This window comes from Herpailurus yagouaroundi, unplaced genomic scaffold, assembly GCF_014898765.1.
Source record: "Herpailurus yagouaroundi ecotype Mexico unplaced genomic scaffold, PumYag 160, whole genome shotgun sequence".
NCBI classification, from domain to species: Eukaryota; Metazoa; Chordata; class Mammalia; order Carnivora; family Felidae; genus Herpailurus; species Herpailurus yagouaroundi.
Window position 1 is genome coordinate 15,590,047 of NW_024412401.1, and position 17,913 is coordinate 15,607,959.

At 34.9% G+C, this 17,913-nt stretch overlaps 1 long non-coding RNA gene and 1 pseudogene across 2 annotated transcripts in view; one reads left to right on the forward strand and one right to left on the reverse strand.

The window, feature by feature from the left end:
* Nucleotides 1–17,913, reverse strand: part of LOC121034552 (uncharacterized) — a 477,366-nt gene that overhangs the window by 336,802 nt on the left and 122,651 nt on the right. The gene's annotated exons all lie outside the window — the stretch shown is intronic.
* LOC121034551 (cell division control protein 42 homolog) lies at nt 13,466–14,283 on the forward strand (annotated as a pseudogene).

The following is a 17,913-nucleotide window of genomic DNA, read 5'->3' on the forward strand; positions in this document are numbered from 1 at the left end:
TGTGTGTGTGTGTGTGTGTGTGTGTGTGTGTGTGTGTGTGTGTGTGTGGTGACTTTCGTGTGACTTTGTACATTCACTCACTGACATTTATATTTTTTTCTATATTGTGGCTCTTGTGAACACTGCTGCAAAAAATACTGAAATACAGATATCTCTTTGGGATTCAGGTTTCCTTTCCTTGGATATATACCCAAAAGTGAAACTGTTGGATCATATGATAGTTTTACTTTTAATTTTGGGGGGAATCTGCATCCTATTTTACATAATAGTGGTATTAATTTTCATTCTCACCAACAGTGTAGAAATGTTCTCTTTTCTCCCTAACTTTTTTAAAGATTTTTTTAAAAATTTAAGTAATCTCTATCTAGATCCAAGATAAGGCTCGAACTCACAACCCTGATATCAAGAGTCAATATTCTACTGACTGAGCCACACAGATGCCCCCCTTATCTTCATATCTTTGCCAATACTTGTTATCTTGTCTTTTTCATAATACACATCCTATCAGGTGGAACTGAGATCTCATTGTGGTTTTGATTTGCATTTCCCTGATGATGAGTGATGCTGCACATCTTTTCATGTAGTTGTCAGCAATGTGTAGGTCTTCTTTGGAGAAACATCTATTCACATTTTCTGTGTTCTTTACACATATTTTAAGTGGGTTATTTGTTTTGGAGATTTCTTTATTTTCCTTTTTTGTTTTTCTTTTCTTTTTTTTTTTTGTCTTTTGTTTTTGTTTTGGTATTGATTGTAGGAGTTCCTTGTGTATTTTAGATATCAACCTGTTATCAGATATATGGTTTGCAAATAATTTCTCGCATTGTATGGGCTATCTTTTCACTTGCTTATTTCCACTGCTTTAGAGGAGCTTGCAATCCCACTTGTCTATTTTTATCTTTTCTGCCTGTGCTTTTGGTGTCATATCCAAAAAATCATTGCCAAGACCAATGTCAAGAAGCTTTTTCCCATGTTCTTTTCTACTGCAGTTTATAGTTCCAGGTCTTATATTTAAGTCTTCAATCCATTTTGATTTGATGGTTTTTTATATGATGTGAGATAAAGTCCAATTTCATTCTTCTGCTTATGGGTGTCCAATTTTGTTAACACTATTTATTGAGGAGACAATCATTTCCCCATTGTATGTTCCAGGCACCCTAGTCAGAGACCAGTTGACCACAAATGCTGGATTTATTTCTGTGTTCTCTATTCTGTTCCATTGGTCATATGCTTGTGTTTTGTTGTTGTTGTTGTTGTTGTTTGTTTTTGTTTTTTAATGTTTATTTTTGAGAGAGAGACACACACACACAAAGCAGGAGTTAGGAAGGGGCAAAGAGATACAAGGAGAAACAGAATCCGAAGCAGGCTCTGTCAGCACAGAGCCCAACGCATGGCTCAAACCCACAGACCATGAGATCATGACGTGAGCTGAAGTTCAATGCTCAGCCGAATGACCCACTCAGGAACCCCAGTCATATTCTTGTTTTTATGCCACTATCGTACTGCTTTGACTACTAAAGCTTTGTAATATATTTTGACATCAGGAAGAGTGATGTCTACAGCTCTGTTCTTTCTTGTGATTTCTTTTGCTATTCAGGGTCTTTTGCGATTCCATATGAATCTAAGGATTGCATTTTCTATTTCTGTAAAGAAATGTAATTTGTTCTATGTTCTGATGCAGATATATCTCCCATGGCAGCATCTACAATAAGTACATACTTTTGAGTAGGAGCACTGGCATGATTGGGAGAATAAACGGACAGAGAGGCAGAGGTGATACCAACATGTCTCTCACTATAAATCATAGACAATATAGATGTTATATAGCTATATTTGTACAATATATACTGTTGTGAATGTGTATACCTATATCTAGAATCCACAGCATTCTATTGAACTTGTTAGATTAACCAGTTCATGGGGAAAATATGTTTATAAATGATACATTAGTTTAGATATTGAAGAACCTTTATCCATGAAGGAAAACAAGCAAGAAAGCACTGACTACTTTTTGAGTCCTCACTTTGTGAGATACAGATAAGTGCTTAGAAACAGGTTAAATTCTAAAAATCTGTTCCTAAACTCATGTGTTCACAAGCTCAAAGTAACCCTTTAAAGGCACCAATATGGGGAAGACTGGGTGGCTCAGTCAGTTAAGAGTCTGACTCTTGATCTCAGCTCAGATCATGATCTCATGGTTGGTAAGTTTGAACCCTGTGTCAGGCTTTCTGCACTAACAGCGTGGAGCCTGCTTGGGATTCTCTGTCTCCCTCTCTCTCTGCTCCTTCCCTGTTTACACTCTCTTTCCTTCAAAATAAATAAATAAACTTTAAAAAAAAATAAAAGAGTGGATTTTAACTTTCTTTTTTCTATCATAAGTAAGCCTGAAACAAGACAATATTCCAAACAGTTCACAGGTTGGTGATCCAGATGAACAAGACCTAAGTGACTTCACACAACTTATAAAGCCATATGAGGGCAGTCAGCAAAAATGAAATATGTTTCCTTCACCTGCACCTTTCTACTTGTCAATAAAATGCATTAACTTAAAGTCTGTAGGTGAGATGATTCTGTATAGAATATGATTAATTTATCATATTTAATCTAGTAAATTTATAACTAGTAATTTATAAGTAAATTTATAACTAGTAATTTATAAGTGGGTAAGACTTATGAATCAAAAATTCACAGTAAATACAATATAATCTATAATCAAGGACTGGAAATTGCATTAAAGATACTCTAGGGTTTGAGAAAAATTAGAGATCATTGTGATTTGAGTTAACCTGACAAACTTCTCCATGGAAGTAAGGATGCTGAAGGATGAATAAGTTTTTGAAGAAGGGAATAAAGAACAATAATCACATGCCTGGGAAGGAGCATAAATAAAAACAGGGAGAAAGGCATGATCATTACAGGTAAGGAGAATATAGGGACAAAGGGACTGCCTAATTAGAGTTTCCAGCTCCTGCTGAGATCCAGTGGGATTTACAGTGGGGAGGTTAGACAGTCAGCTCACAAAACTGCATGGGGAAAGGAGTCTAGATTTAATAGACATAGTAAATAATAGTAGAAAACAAGTAATTTAGGAAGGTTAGTCTGGTATTGGTAAGCAACCATTAACAGTAGTGGCAATATCCAGAAATGAATCCCAAACTTTCCAAATGCACCAAACTCAGAATCCTTTTTAATATTACTAAGGCACATCATACACTCAAACAGGAAGTATGATATAAGATAAATGTGAATGTATTCATTTTCTATCATGGAGTACTTTTAGGTGTTAAGAATATGTAACAGGGATATTTCTTACAGGACTAATTTTTATTAAAATCTGTGTCCATGCATGATATATATTAAGATATCCCATAAGAGATACCAAATGGGGAAGATTAAGGAGTTTTAATAAATAAAAGCTTACAGATTTTATTTTTTAAAAAAGGCATTTAAAGAGGTATATATAAATGTCATACTGGTTTACATTATGATTTTCAAAATCAACCTGTTGACATATTGGATCAGTCGGTTAAGCATCAGATTCTTGATTTTGGCCCAGGTCAGGATCTCATAGTTCTTGAGTTTGAGCCCTGCATTGGGCTCTGCAATGACAGTGAGGAGCCTGCTTAGGATTCATTCATTCATTCATTCATTCATTCATTCTCTCTCTCTCTCCCCCCACCTCACTGCCCCTCCCCTGCTAGTGCATCACCTGCACACTCTCTCAATATATATATGTATATATATACATATATATAAAGACTACATAAAGGAAGTCTGACACTGACTTGAAGTCACATTGACTGAGTTCAAGTCATAGCTCTACCATAACCTTAGTTGAATTAATCTTTCTACCCATGAATTTCATTTCTTTGAAATGTAAAGAGCTGAGGGCATTAAGTCAGATAAGACAAAGTTCAGTAACTATTAGCTGCCATCATCATCATCATCATCATCATCATCATCATTATCATCATCATGAAGAATATTTCTTTTAATTTGGTCCTTACTACTGGTAAATTACTGGGAAGTATTAGGTTTTAAGAGTACATAAGATGAAATGGCAGATCATGTCTTCTAGATTCCTTTTATTCTGATGTCTTTGAATTAACATTTTGTAGAAATCAAATGTCCCAGAATTGTTCTATATTAAAAGGAAGCCATGTAAACTATTTTTATCCTAAGTACAGTATTTCAGAATATACCTGTAAGATATATATTATAGCCATGACCCGTGGTTGGAGCTAATCTTCTGTGATAGTTACTATTAAAAAGGTGGCTGAAATAAATTACTTTTCAGGGGGAAATGCTGTAAATGTTGCCTTTATATAGGTTAAAAGAATGGAGAATATTATTTTTAAAAAGAACCTTAAAATGCTTAAGGAAAGCTTCCCCTCCTTGCAGGCATATATCTTAATGGATGAAGAAATTTTGATCAAAGCATTGTTTTCAGAAGTGAATACATTTAGTTTAATCACCAATGGATTTTCATTTCAACGATCAGCTGAATAACAAATACATAACAACAGGAGAACTGTAAATTTAATTGCTCATTGGGCAATGTGTTTAGATAGACAAAAATTTAAAAAAGGAAGGCACAAAAGCAGTTAAGACTCCATACCAAAGCATCAAGAGACATGTTTTTGAAGTGTTGGAGGAAGAATAAGTCTTCTTCAATCAAGTTTTAGGATAAGAGGCTCAGAAGTCTTGGATTCAAAGGAGAAAAAGGATAATGCAATTGTAGCATTAGGAAGTAGCAACAAAATAATAAATTTTCATTAACTTCCCAGTTGTAAGTATTTTTTTTTTATTTCTTTCATCTTGAGTCATCTCAAAAAAAATCCTGCGTAAAAGACAGTGCAGGAAAAATATTCTCATTTTAGATTGAAAAGCTATATATTTCCTTAGAAGCAAAACCAGCTGGTAGGGGTTTCTTACAAAGAAGTGTACCTTGTGCCATATAATCTATATATGAATTATCAGAAACTTTCTCATGGTTTTGAAGACATTAAGTGTGATAAAAGTACTTTGAACAGCCTGCTAATATTTAAAGGTTTTATAAAACATGCTTAGAGTGTAGGTTATTTTCTCTCTTAACATGATCTAATGATTTAATCTATCTGGCTTCTCTGAAGAGAGAGAAAAGAAGGAAGGAGAGGTCGGAATGGGGAGGGGACCTCTATTTATTTAGCCTAATACAAATATGAACTAAGTTGGAAGTTCCTGAATCCAGACATGAAAGTGAAAATCGAAACCTATCTAACAATCTGTCCAACAGTAAGCACAAATTGGTAGCTTACACGGCACTTTTGCATACATGATCCCACTTAATCCTCCCCAAATTTTAGAGGATAAATATTATTTTCACTTCAAAGGAAAGGGCTCTGTCCAAGGCCATATATTTCATAAAAGGGAGAGCAAGGGTGAAAACTTTAGAATTTCAACTCTATTTTCAGATTGCTTTCTATATAATCATCAGAAAAACGCCATGAGCTTTTTCGTTTTGCTTTGGTTTTTTTGAAGGGATAATGGGAAGTTTCCTAACATAGATCATGTCTGGTCACTATCACACTATCAAAGTCCCAAACTGTGTGTGTGTGTGTGTGTGTGTGTGTGTGTGTGTGTGTGTGTGTGTGTGTGTGTTGGTACATTATTATGTCAGACATCATATAACCTTAAATTCATGATTTCTAGGAGCCAGGCACGTGTACCATTGACATCCTAAAAACCTAAAGGTTAGTGGCACAAAATCTGAAGAGAAATAAAAAAAACTTAAGAGAGTTCTTTCTCCATTGAAAATTATGTGAGACTCCCAGATTGCTCAGTCAGTTAAGCATCCGCCTCTTGATTTCGGCTTAGGTCATGATCTCAGGGTTTGTACATCTGTATGTGCATCAGCCTCTACGCTGAGAGCACAGAGCCTGCTTGGGATTCTCTCTCTGCCCCTCTGCCTGTCCCTCTCTCACTCATGCTCTCTTTCTCTACCTCTTTCAAAATAAACTTTAAAAAGAAGAGAAAATGATGTGATGATATTCTATGCCCAAATATGCTCACATCTGGTACTCACATGTATCAAGTGCCAACCCATGGTTGCACCAGAGATTGGAGGTTTGTAAACAAAAGTGTTATAATTTATGGAACACTTCTTACATGGCAGGCATTTTGCTCTACACTGTGCATACATTGTATCTTTTAACCCTATCAATAATCAGCTCCGATAGGAGTGATTACCTCTGTATTAAATGTAAGGAAAATTTAAGTTAGTAGATTTGCCCTATGTCACACAGCTAGTTAATGTGGTGCCAGAAAAGAAACTGAAGTCAGTCTGGCTCTAAAGCCAGTGTTCTTAGCCCCTCTCTCAAGTTATCTTCAATCTCAGCCAGCTACCAAAACTTAAATTTAAGAGCACAAGTGAATGCCCTCCCTTTCCAAACAAAATGGTTTTTCCCATATAAATGAAATTCCCTTAAAAGCTAGATTAAAACACATTCATCCTTAGAATTTTTCTTCTATAAAAATCAAAATATTAAAGATTTCCTTCTGTATTTTCCTCAGCTGTGTGTATTCTTGATTAATTATGTTTGAAGTGGTAGTCCCTTCTGTTAGAAATATTGAGGAAAAGGAGAAAAAAAAGATTTAATTGAGTTAAAGGCACTGAGTGTAGAGAAAACCTAAGCTAAAATAATGGTAACTCAGACCAGACATTTCCCTTCCAGGATGCACAGCAGGAGAACTGAGTCATGTTTTAGAAGGGCTGACAGCAGGTGCTTTGGTGTGAAGTTATTGTGGCATAGCTAAATCTTAATAATCCTGGGTACTGAGAAGGGAATTTGAGATATGCATACTCAGCTATGCCAACTAGGTTATATAAAGGTTACTCAAAGTGTTCTGCATAGCAAGCATCCAAGTTACTCAGTGTATCTGGGATCATAGTGGCACCCTAGAGAAAACAGTTAATATCCCTGAGTCATAAAACCAGAAAGACACTGAGTGTTTGAATAGAGGAAAAACTACAGTGCTAAAATACCTCTTAGTATGCAGCAAAGCAAAATGAATTTATAAGAATCTAGTTGGAAATGAAGCAAGGGTGGTGGTATGGGGAACAGGGGCAGACGGGAAAGCCAGAATTTCTTGGTAGCAAAGGATGTAGAGGCTGAATTTAACTGTTTAATACAAATTATTTCTAACTTAAGACATAAAATATAGCATGGTTATGGTCTTAATATGTAATTGTAGCCTCTTTGAAATTGGAAATGAAAAAAATGATGTATAATGGTTTTCTTTAGGCAGATCCCTCCCCACTGTTATCCCTCATACACTCTTAAGTTAACCAATGGCAAAAAACCACATAGCGATTATTAGAACTAACTCCAGTCAATTTGGGAAGTGCAACTTAATTGTCCAACAGTGTACTAAGACAGGGTTCACTGAGCTTTGTGAAGCTCTAAAGAGTCAAGACAATACCATGAAAATGGAATAATTACTTTTTAGCCATAGAGGTATCATATTACATAATTTTAAATCCTGAGAAAGACGGGATCAGGGAAGAAGTATTGTAAACTATAGTGAGAACACACTATAAAGTATTTGGGTAAGACTAAAAGCGATCAGTTGAAATTTGACAAGGAAGCCAAGAATACTCAATGGAGAAAAGATAGTCTCTTCAATAAATGGTGATGGGAAAACTGGATATTGACCTGCAGAAGGATGAAACTGGAATTCACAAAAAATAACTTGAAAATTGATTAAAGCCTTAAATGTAATACTTGAAACTGTAAATTTTGACAAACACACACACACACACACACACACACACACACACACACACATACACGAGAAATCTCCTTCATATTGGTCTTGGCAATGATTTTTTTAATATGATGCCCAAAGCATAGGCAACAAAAGCAAGAATAAACAATTGGGACTACATCAGACTAAACAGCTTCTGCACAACAAAAGAAACAATCAACAAAATGAAAATGCAACCTACAGAATGGGAAAAAATATGTGCAAACCATCTATCTGATAAGGGGTTAGTATCTAGAATATAAGAAACTCATTCATGTCAATAGCAAGCAAATAATCCTGTTGAAAATGGGCAGAGGAAAGGAGCAGATAGTTTTTTCAAAGAACACATACAAATGTCCAACATGTATGTGAAAAGGTGTTCAATATCCCTAATCATCAGGAAAACACAAATCAAAACCAAAATGAGATATTATCTCAAACCTCTTAGGATGTCTATTATTAAAAAGACACAATAAGTGCTAGTGAGGATGTGGAGAAAAGGGAACACTTGTACGCTACTGGTGGGAGTGCAAATTGGTACAGCCACTATGGGAAATAGTACGGAGGTTCCTCAAAAACATTAAAAGTAAAACTACCATATGATCTGAAGGAAATGAAATCACCATCTTAAAGAGCTATCTGTTCTCTGAAGCATTATTCACAATAGTCAAGGCATGAAAACAATCTAAGTTGCCATCAATGAATGAATGAATGGGTAAGGAAAATGTGATACACACATACACTTTCTCTCTCTGTCTCCGTCTCTGTCTGTCTCTCATATTATTTAGCCATAAAGATGGAAATCCAGCCATTGGTGCCAACATGGATGGACCTTGAGGGGATTATGCTAAGTGAAAAAAGACAGAGGAAGACAAGTATCATATGATCTGACTTAAATATAGAATCTGGAAAAAACTCAATTGAAAGAAACAGAGGGTAGAATGGTGGTGGTTAGAGAAAACGTGTTCAAAATGTACAAACTGCCAGTAATAATATGAATAAGTTTGAAGATCTAATGTACAACATGGTGACTACAGTTATCAACATTGTATTATACACTCAAAAGTTACCAAGAGAGCAGATTTTCACTACACACACACACACACATGCACGCACAAACGCGCCCACGCACAAAGGTAACTATGTGAGACAATGTATGTTTCAACTTTACTGTGGTAATCATTTCACATTATAGACATCTATCAAATCATCACACTGTACAAGCTAAATTTATACAATGTTATATGTCATTTATATCCCAATAAAATTATAAAGCTAAAAAACTAAAAACTAAAAGTAAAATAGTAGTGATAGACTACAAGAGAAGAATAGGAACAGTTCTATTCCTGATACTGAATAGACCAGAAGGAAACCAAGGAAGACATAAACTACTGGATATATTCTTAGAACTATTTTACTAAACAGAAAATTCTGGAATTTTTTTTAATTGCCTAATTGAAATTTTAACTTGTATTAAAAAAGAATGAATGAGGAAGACTGCTGGTCTCACAGTCTGGATCACAATGCAAGATGCAATTTGTGACATAAATGTTATGAGACTCTTAAAAACAAGTAAACATGCATACAATTTAAAATTTTTGAAATCGAAAAAGAAAGTTAAGTACCTATGTGTCAGAAAACCTTATATATATAATTTTAAAAAAATGAATAGGGGATATGAGTGATTCTATAATCAAGGAATTCAAGAAAGAAAGTATAAATGCAAAAGTAAATCAGGGTGCATTGAAGTGAAAACACATAAGGGCTAATGAGCAATATTTTCAAAGAAAAACAAAGGGACACTTGATCAAGGAAAATAAGAGTGACACAAATATTTAGTGATATTTATAAGCCCCAAGAAATTTATAAGCCCAGAATGAAGTGAGCTTTCTGAAAATTGCTATGGAGAGCTAACTTGGGGCTTTAAAAGCTACTTCTAGCATAAGAATATTGTTTAGGGCAACATGGCATAATATTAACATAGGTGGAAGGAAAGTTTGAATTTAAAAATATTCTATTTGCTCTTTGTATTTCTCCATAAAACTGAAAAAAGTTTAAGATAGCAAACAAAGCTTTTATGCATTCTATTCTTCCTGACCAAACTGATAGAAAAATAATAACAAAGTAATTAACCACTGCAAATGAATTCTGCTCTCCATGAGCCTAGTTAGACTCACAAGTAAAACAAAAACAAATAAACCAATTACTTTAGTAACATCCAATAATAATACACAAGATACTTGTATTTTTTTTTAATTTTTTTTTCAACGTTTATTTATTTTTGGGACAGAGAGAGACAGAGCATGAACGGGGGAGGGGCAGAGAGAGAGGGAGACACAGAATCGAAAACAGGCTCCAGGCTCCGAGCCATCAGCCTAGAGCCTGACGCGGGGCTCGAACTCACGGAACGCGAGATCGTGACCTGGCTGAAGTCGGACGCTTAACCGACTGCGCCACCCAGGCGCCCCCACAAGATACTTATAAACTGATAATTTTGAGATTGATGCCCACTGGATTCTTAAAGTAAATAATTAACAATGTATTCAATAGGTAAAGCCACAAAAACTAAAAGCCAATATAGAACCACTAAAATAAAGTAACACAAACCTTATCACTTTATGCTTTTTAGAGCAGACTTATGATGTTTATATAAGTATGTGGTGATTAAAACAAAGCATTTGACATATTTTTCCTATGTTCATTAAGGATGAAAGCAGACTGAATTTTATCACATTTTAATGAAATTTTAGTAACTGTACACAAATTGCAGCAAACTGTATGTAAAAACAAAACAAAACAAAACAAAAAACAAAAAACCAACCCTCATTATACTAGTTAATGTTTCCATTCCATCCTAATGGATAGTCCTTATCTGATCAGTAGAAATTTATGAAAGATAACTCAGTTACTAGATTTCAAAATCAGGATTCAGATGCCCCTTGGCAACTTATAATGAGCAGAAATCAACACAACGTTAATAGTACATAGATGGATGTATAAGTTCTTTACTTGGTTTCAAGAATGGAAGTTCAATTATGGTATGAGCAAAATCTGGACATGATAGCTTACATATAAAACCAAGATATCAATTTTTTTTTCTTTTCACCATAAATTAAATGTAAACCAACAAGATAATACAACTTTTTGTTAAGTGATAGCACCATTATAAAACATTTCTAGAACAAAAAGAATGCCATTGTTCACTGTTCTTGATTATTGTCACATTATATATAGAATATTACATTCAGTGGTGAGGAGACATTATAGAAAAGATTTGCTTATGCTTAGAAATGAAAGGCCAGAATGGTAAGGGGCATATATACCATATCACATGAAGAGGCTGTTCCATTAAGTGAAAAAATAAGAGTTTAAGTGGGCAGATAGTTCATATCTATCTTAAAGGTTTTCTTCTCTTGCTCCAGGAGATAAAAAATGGGCAAACAGTCAGATTATAAGGTGTATTTTATCTTACAATAAAGAGTAATATTCTAATAAGAACTATCTCATGATGGAGTAAACTTTCTCTAACACTGTATTTCCTTTCACTAGGACATAATTTATCAAAAAAAAAGATATCAATTAGAAAACAAAGTATTCTAGTCCATTTGATTTTATAAAACATTCTATTACAGAGAATTTCAGAATATTTATTGTAAATATACTATTCTCCCCTTCAAGAGCAGAAGATTGTATGCAGTTCCCTACAGAATGAAACTCTTTTTACATGGCACCTTTCTCAGAACTATTAACTTGTAAATATAGTTTGGGAAAAACAGCAAGGATTTTTATGGAAGAAATATTTTAAGAGGGAGACTGTAATAGATTCTGAAGTTATTTCCAATTGTAATATTTTTTATTATTCTTTATTTCATGGGTCAAATAATTTATTTTTATAATATTATTTTATTTTAATTTTATACACATTATGTTTATTTAAATTCCAGTTAGTTAATATACAGTGTAATATTAGTTCCAGGTATACAATATAGTGATTCAATACTTCCATACAACACCTGGTGCTCATCACAAGTGCCTACCTTAATCCCCATCACCTACTTTACCCATCTCCAACCACCTCCCTTCTGGTAACCTTCAGTTTGTTCTCTATAGGTAAGAGCCTGCTTCTTGGTTTGCCTCTCTCTTTTTTCCCTTTGCTCATTTGTTTTGTTTCTTAAATTCCACATATGAGTGAAATCATATGGTATTTCTCTGACTTATTTTGCCTAGCATCATATTCTAGTTCCATCCATGTTGTGGCAAATGGCAAGATTTCATTCTTTTTTATGATTAATATGCCATTGTGTATATTTATACTGCTTCTTTTTTATCCATTCATCAGTTGATGGACAGTTGAGCTGTTTCCATAATTTGGCTAGTGTAGATAATGTTGCTATAAACTATGGGGTGTATGTATCCCTTTGAATTAGTATTTTTTTTTTATTCTTTGGGTAAAAATCTAGTAGTGTAATTTCTGGATCATAGGGTAATTCTATTTTAACTTTTTGAGGAACTTCCATACTGTTTTCCAGAGTGGCTGCACCAGTTTGCATCCCATCAACAGTGCAATGCGGTTCCTCTTTCTCCGCATCTTCACCAACACTTGTTTTTTCTTGAGTTGCTGATTTTATCCATTCTGATAGGTGTGAGGTGGTATCTCATCATGACTTTGATTTTCATTTCCCTGATGATGAGTGATATTGAGCATCTTTTCATGTCTATTGGCCATCTGGATGTCTACTTGGGAAAATGTCTTTTCATGTCTTCTGTCCATTTTTTTAAATGGATTATTTGTGGGGTTTTTTTGTGTTTTATAAGTTTTTTGTGTTTTAAGTTTTATCAGTTCTCTATATATTCTATTTTTCTTTTTTTTTAATTTTTTTTTCAACGTTTTTTATTTATTTTTGGGACAGAGAGAGACAGAGCATGAACGGGGGAGGAGCAGAGAGAGAGGGAGACACAGAATCGGAAACAGGCTCCAGGCTCTGAGCCATCAGCCCAGAGCCTGACGCGGGGCTCGAACTCACGGACCGCGAGATCGTGACCTGGCTGAAGTCGGACGCTCAACCGACTGCGCCACCCAGGCGCCCCTAAAATACAACAAATTCAAACTAGCTCATAAAAAGTATCTTAGTGACATTAATTTCCATAATTAATTATCCTTCTTCTGGCTCCTTTTTCTCAACTAATTTATTCATTTAGTATCAAAATTTCATTCTGTTATAATATACAATGCATCTATCAGCAATATTCCAGCAAACTTCTTGAAAAGCCTGAGGAGTAGAGAAGGCATTTCCATAGATTTACAAGCATGAGGCAAAGATGTATCAGATTTCATCATTTTGTATATTTGTTTTTCATTAAACATATATAAACATGTTCTTGATTTTTTATTACTTTCAAACTACACTGTGATACTCATAAAAATTCATAATCTGAAATGTTTCTTAAAATTAGCCCAAGATACCTGAAATTGTATCTTCATTTTCATAAAGTGTATTCCCAATTTTAAACAATATTCATAATTGTAATTTAGGATGGCTTAATTCTGAAAAGGCAATTGCAGAATTCAGGCTATTCACTCATTGCATTCAATTTTAACAGTATCAATAATAAAATAAAGTCAAAGGCACATACAAAAATTCTGAACCACTTAATCAAAAAGTTAATTCATAATTGCCTGTTAGAAAAGATTATTATTCTTCTGAGTATTATCAATGGCTTCTAAAATCCTATACTCTTAAAGTGATTAATGGGAGCCCCGGGGAGAAGCTGAGGTCATCATTCAATGTGAAATATTTAAAGTAAATACAAAACGGTTTCACCAATGGAGACAATTAAGTGTGTTGTTGTGGGCGATGGTGCCGTTGGTGAAACATGTCTCCTGATAGCCTACACAACAAATAAATTTCCATCGGAGTATGTACCGATAGTTTTTGGCAACTATGTAGTCACAGTTATGATTGGTGGAGAGCCATATACTCTTGGACTTTTTGATACTGCAGGGCAAGAGGATTATGACAGATTACGACCGCTGAGTTATCCACAAACATGTATTTCTAGTCTGTTTTTCAGTGGTCTCTCCGTCCTCATTTGAAAATGTGAAGGAGAAGTGGGTGCTTGAGGTAACTCACCACTGTCCACAGACTCCTTTCTTGCTTGTTGGGACCTGAATTGATCTCCGAGATGACCCCTCTACGATTGAGAAACTTGCCAAGAACAAAGAGAAGCCTGTCACTCCAAAGACTGCTGAAAAGCTGCCCCATGGCCTGAAGGTGGTCAAGTATGTAGAGTGTTCTGCACTCACACAGAAAAGCCTAATGGATGTTTTTGACGAAGCAATATTGGCTGCCCTGGAGCTTCCAGTGCCGAAGAAGACCCGAGGTGTGTGCTGCTATGAACATCTCCAGAGCCCTTTCCGCACAGCTGGTGTCAGCACCGTACTAAAAGCAATGTTAAATCAAACTAAAGATTGAAAATTAAAATTCGTTTTTGCAATAATGACAAATGTCCTGCAACTACCCACATGCACTAGTGTGAGACAAGGCCCATAGGTATGGTCCCCTTCCTCCTCTCAGTACTGGTTAATTTCAGTAATTGTGTATTGTCAGAAAAATGATTAGTATTAGTTTTTGTTTTGTTGTTACAATTTGTTTTTTGTTTTATTTTGGGTTTTTTTTTTTTTTTGTTTTGTTTTTTTTGTCAAAAAGCAAGGCATGCTTGTGATGACTCTGCAACAGACTAACTTGGGTTGTTGGGGCTGCTTCCAGGGCTCCATCCACTCTGGAGAATAATCTGGGACACTTAAGGGTTTGATTTTGTTTTTGTTTTTTTGTTTTGTTTTTATTTATCTTTATTTTTTGGAGGAGGAACTGTGTGTGGGGTTTGTTTTTATTTAGTCATGTTTCTTAAAGTCAGTAACCATTGGACAGCCCTTAAGGGAGGAGGATGGACTGATTCCACATTCCATTTCCTAGAACTAGTTTAGAACATTTGTTCCCCACCTGGTGCTCTTAGGAATGAGTTAGTAAATGCCTCATTTAATAACATACTCCTTTTTGAAAGCTGCCTTTTCCCTCCACCCTTGAGTAGGTCCAGTACTTGATGAAATCATGAAAGCGGGTGGAACCTGTCTTGCCCCTCGTCTTTTCTAGGATGCACTCCATATGTGACTGTGACTTTCAAGGAAATTTGTTTGCCATTTGCTTATTTTTTTTGAAGTTAATTTCTAACTTCTTTTACTGATAAATGAAGAAAAGTATTGCACCTTTTGAAATACACCAAATGGATTGAGTAGATAATTAAACATTTTTCCCATCAAAAAAAAAAAAAAAAAGCGATTATTGGGAAAAACCATGAACCAAACTGTAACTGTCTTCCTAGACAGAATAATAAAGGATATCTCAGATTTACCTGCCATAATACTCAATTTTATAAATATTCTTTGATCATTATTTCATGAAGAAAGGTATGATCTGTCAAAATACATCTAAGATACCTATGGATATACTGGTGTAGGAAGAATAAATTTTTGAATAACATAACTTAGAAATTTCTTAAAATCTCTGCTCAAATTCTATTTTATTTTTCTTTGGAATACTTCCTCTTCAAAGGCTTAAATCCAGAAAAAGATCCATCCCGTTAATAGCTTCATTTCTATTGTTTTATTTCCAATGCAATTAAATACCAGCCACATTGACATCATCTCTTAAGAAGAATTAGCAAAGGAGTAAATTGAAACTCCGGGTGTTTTAAGTGGGAAAAGGAGCACTACAGTTGTAGTCACAGGAGGGACAAAGGCCATAAAAGGCAATGAGTTAGAGGAGGGTGCCCAGAAGCAAGAAACGGAGCCAAAATGGCACTCTAGTGTTGGCCAAGGAGACAGCTTCTACTGTTAAAGTCTCATTCAGGCAGTGGTGATAGTACCTGTCCTCCATGCCACATAAACTTGAAACAATATTTCTCAAAAGAACTGTATGCTAGGTATATACTGCACTAAGTACATTTTAGTTACAAAATAACGTAGTATTATTGCCCCCCATTATACAAATGATAAAAATGAGGCCCAGTAATTCTCAGAAACTTGCCCTGTGGTCACACAATGTAAGGAGCCGCACTAGGATTCTAATCCCAGCAACCTAAATTTAGCATGGCAGGTAAGGATATGGACTCTGCATTGGGTTTGAATCTTAGCCACTTGTTTGTGACCTTGGCCAAGTTTCTTAACCTTTCTGTGACTGTTTCTTTAAGAGTAAAATGAGAATAATAATAGGTAACGTTCATAAGTGTTCTGAGTAACACTTGACACTTAGTAAATGCAATATAAATGCTGGATTATTATTTTGAGAGGAAAGGAAGCAAATATGAGACTCTGTATGTTGCTTATGTTCTTAATGACTACTGCCACTCTCACCCTACTTTGGATGTTGATCCACCTGCCAATGTCTGATGTTACCACATATTCAAAGTATTTATTGCCTTGTGCTACTTTGAAATATGAAAGTATTGCAAACAGGCCAACAAATTGTTTCAAATAGTTTTACCTAATTGTTTTTTTTTAAGTAGTTATCAAATGTGCACATATATATGCTGGTACTATTTGGGTTAAATAATTATGATAAATGGGAAAAAAAGAGGTGAAATTAGAGTTGCACTGGTAGCAAATTGACTCTACATGGTTATATTAATCTATGCTTAAAGAAAAATATAGACATCATGAAGGAATATTTACCCTACTTTATCTTTATATATATACATTTTTTAATGTTTATTATTTTTGAGAGAGAGCAGAGCATGAGTGGGGAGGGGGAGAGGGAGAGGAGACACAGAATCTGAAATAGGCTCCATTCTCCAGGCTGTGAGCTGTCAGCACAGAGCCCAAAGCAGGGCTTGAACTCATGAGCTGTGAGATCATGACCTGAGCTGAAGTAGGATGCTAAATGACTGAGCCACCCAGGTGCCCCATACCCTACTTTAAATCGATGCCCTTAAACTGTTTTGTGTGTTCTGCCTTGCAAGGTATTACTTGATCAGAATATGCCCTGTAGTTACATAGCTAATTATCTGAATAGAGCATAGAACAATGAGATCTGGTACAACCTAAAATATGCTATCACAGATCAAGGAAATTAGTTGTGGAAGCAATATTATCCGTAGCTAATTCATTAAACATTTAACCAATATTTAATGCTTGTTGCACTAAATTAAAAACAATAAAGACATTCTGAATTGAACCTAACTGTGAAACCAAGTTGAAAGACATTACAATTTTAGTAATACCTTAGTTATTTTAGGTATAGTCTTTTAGTTATACCTTAGCAAAACACAACCTGAAATATAAAAATGGAAATAGAATATAAATTAATAGAAAAAAACTGTAAAAAGTTTTCACGGTTTTTCTTGAGTAAGGCTTATGAAAGGAAAGGAAAATTCAGGTGTTGACATGCCATCAAAAACAAAATGTATGGGGAAACATATCAACCTGTCATAGCATACTTACTTCCTAAAAAAAAATGCTAACCTAGCCTTATGAAGCCTGGACAGAAAACTATGTAACAGAAGACAAACGGCTACTATCATATCTCAAAGAATGGGAACTAAGAGTTAAGGCAGACTCCATGTTGGAAAGGCATCTAGAAACTGAAAATCCCAATCATCCTTTTTTATGGGATAGAATTATCTTTCATAGGAGAGAATTAAGTTTGCAAGGGACAGAGGGATCACATGTGAGGAATCCTTTAGTATTCCCTGCCTCCTCAGAAATATTTAGAAAGTAGGGAAGGAAAGATAAAGATTGGAAAAGGATTAGCAGTGAGAAAATGGAGGGAAAAACCATGAGGCAGGAAGAACAGAGCAAGTATTCCATAGGCAGAGTGGTTTTCATTTAGATGGGGCTGAAGGGATTGAAACTAAAGCCACCAAACGAAAACTGAACTGATTTCTCACTTGTTTAGAAAATGAAGGTTAGCATCTAGAGTGGCATGAGTAACCACACCGGTAATAAAAATCATATATTTCATGTTTATAAATTAGAAAATGAAATTCTTAATCAAGTCTGAAAAGGTTCTTAACAAATGTCTCTGTCCATTGACTTGGATAAACTTTGTGTAACTGTCATTGACACAGATTATTAGT